The sequence below is a fragment of the Oncorhynchus kisutch genome, linkage group LG1 (assembly GCF_002021735.2).
Source record: "Oncorhynchus kisutch isolate 150728-3 linkage group LG1, Okis_V2, whole genome shotgun sequence".
Classification (NCBI taxonomy): domain Eukaryota; kingdom Metazoa; phylum Chordata; class Actinopteri; order Salmoniformes; family Salmonidae; genus Oncorhynchus; species Oncorhynchus kisutch.
This window is the reverse complement of record NC_034174.2, coordinates 58,950,895-58,953,579: the sequence shown is the minus strand read 5'-3', so window position 1 is coordinate 58,953,579 and position 2,685 is coordinate 58,950,895. Positions and strand designations below refer to the sequence as shown.

General features: G+C 40.2%; 1 long non-coding RNA gene across 1 annotated transcript; it reads left to right on the top strand.

Annotated features, from left to right (window-relative positions):
* Nucleotides 1–108: 108 nt before the first annotated feature.
* On the top strand, nt 109–1,981 carry LOC109890573 (uncharacterized). The gene is made up of 6 exons (XR_004210505.1): nt 109–445; nt 534–605; nt 869–1,033; nt 1,185–1,220; nt 1,351–1,409; nt 1,480–1,981. It is a non-coding gene; the product is annotated as an uncharacterized LOC109890573 (long non-coding RNA).
* The last annotated feature ends 704 nt before the right edge of the window (nt 1,982–2,685 follow it).

Genomic DNA, 2,685 nt, shown 5'->3' with positions numbered 1-2,685 from the left:
GAACTGTCAAACTCTTGAGTTTTCTTTTCAGAACAGCTGATAACAATTAGTTCAATCAACTCTGTTAAATTAACCCTGAGTAAAGCACGTGCATGAGGAGATAAAAAGCCCTCATCAATGGAACGCAGAAAACATGATTCATCATCACAACAGGAGAAAACAATTATCCAACCTCCTACCTCTTATCTAGTGGAGTTAGAAATATTAATGAATACGTATACAGATTATGAATATATTGTAACGACCCTGGGTTTATAAACGCGGACATCGACTCTGCCGCACGAGCATGCTTTTGCGGCACAGTCGATAGCGCGCCGGACCTCGGGCTCGATGGTCGGGGGTGACCTGCTCCCTGCTGTTTCATTACAAAATATTTAAGAAAAAAAGTAGCAACAGCTAAATAACGTGAGCTGGCGTGGCAGAAAATTGCTGACCGAGTCAATGTGTGAGTATTAATTGAAAAAATACGTTTTATACGGTTCCACTTATTCAACATTTTATATATAGTGTGTGCGTGTTAAATATTTATGCAGGTGCAACCCAACATGCAGAAAACGTACTTGGCATCAACTGAAGATGAAATATAAAAAATATACTTCAAACGGGTAAGGTATAATTTCATTACAAGCAATTGTGATGGTTTACCCTACCCTACCTAATTAACATCATTCAGTGGCTAAATTCAACATGTGATATATTTAAGTAGTTAGTGAAATGTTCTAAGCAAAAAAAGTTAGATTTTGCAGTCATTCCCAACACTGCCAATATTTCATATTGTCTATTTGAAAGTAATGCCTAAATTCCTTCATGCATACAAGTCTCAAATGTTGTGCTTACTGGACATGTTCAAATTTGACCTCCATTATAGCCAATAGAAAAAAGGCTGAGGGCTGAAGAAAAGGTGGGGGTCCACCACCACTCCGGAAGCTAAAGGGATGGCCCTCAGTCAAAACAGTGGGAGACCTATTGCTAAAGGCAGCTCTGGAGGAACCTCATCTGACTCAACCACCACAAGGGTGGACCTACATAAGAGGTTACTTATACAAATGAATACTCTATGTACATTCATCCTTTTGCCAGTGTTACCTCAGTGATTCCCACCCATCCATTTTAGACACTACTTGGCACACTGATTTTCTTGCAGCGATACAATTCTTTGTAATTGACTGCAGTTACTTTTTCAGATTCTTAGTTGTCCTTCAGACATCATCTATTTTAAGGTAACTCTGAGTTATTTATTTGAAATTGGGATGTGGCCTGCACACTGTTGTAAAAACAAAATTCAAACTATTTGGGGCACTTTTCTGGGTAAAGTTATTATTTAACTGTCTAATCTTAATCTTCTACCAGCTACTGATGGTGTAATCTGTCTGGTCGTGCCTTCTGCCATAACAGACCTCCATGCAGTTGTAAGTACTCTTAGTACTCCACAGATTTTTCATAATTTCATAATGCCAACATTGTTAATTTTCATTACAGGAGAATGATGAAGACACCTTGTTAGCTGCCACAGAGAGGGAAGCTACAGAGAGGCCTATTGAGGTTTAAAAAAAATAACAGCTAACAGTTGATAGTGTTGTACCAAAATAAAACGTGCACCTTTTTCTCTAACAGAGCAATGCTGGAAATTACAATGAGGAAGAGGGTCCATCCACCTCCACAGTACAACTTACCTCAGTAAGATGTTATTCAGCATTGGCCCATGATTTACAATGAAACTAAGTAGACCTGGCACTGTGAAATGCAATGTCATTTTTTTGTGTTCCTATAGTTCCCTGTGAAACAGCTGTACTTAGAGAAACAAATAAAAAAATGTAATTTAGAAATTGACCAAGGCTGCAGATGCAAGAACATAGAAATACAACAGCTGGAACATCAGTTAAAGGTGGGTGAGGTTCCCACAGGTGGATGATTTCACTTGGTTGAACAACATAAATATTAACTACTGTACTGCATTTGCACTGGCAGGAAATAAAGACTCCTTCATAAAAAGAAAGGCATTGTCTTTGTTTGACACTGGGGAGGTGATGGGTCAGTCAGAAATGATGGTAGCATATTGTCTCTTCCATCTGGTGCGTCAGCGGGGTGGTCAGGCTCATTATCAGGATCGTTCACTGGTTGAATAGGACCTTCTTCTCTAATTGTGGCAATGTTGTGAAGAATCACACATGCCACACTAATGTCATATGCCCTTTCTGGAGTGACCCTGAGGTTACGAAGGCACTGGAACTGGGCCTTGAGCATCCCAATGGTCATCTCTACCATGGCTCATGTCCTGCAGTGAGCCAAGTTATGTTGCTGCGGGCCAGGATCAGGGTAAGGGGTCAGCAAATAGGGCTGGCAGGGGTACCCTCTGTCACCGATCAGGTAACCATTGAACTCTCTTATGATAATACGAGTATACGGTTTACATTTTCAGTTGCAATAGGTGGAAAGAAAATAATGATTATAATAGGATATAGCTATATATAAACTCACCATGGGCAAATCTAGCGCTCAGTGTACACTCACAGAAAATGTGCGAGTCATACACAGACCCAAGTCACTTTGCTTCCGCATTGCTGCTGATGTGGGCTGCATCACATATAATCTTCACAGTGCAGAACAGTAATTAGTTGCAGTAACTGTATTGTGAAGTATCTTTCATTTGGAATGCTAAAGGCTACTACTTAGGCCTACCTGCAC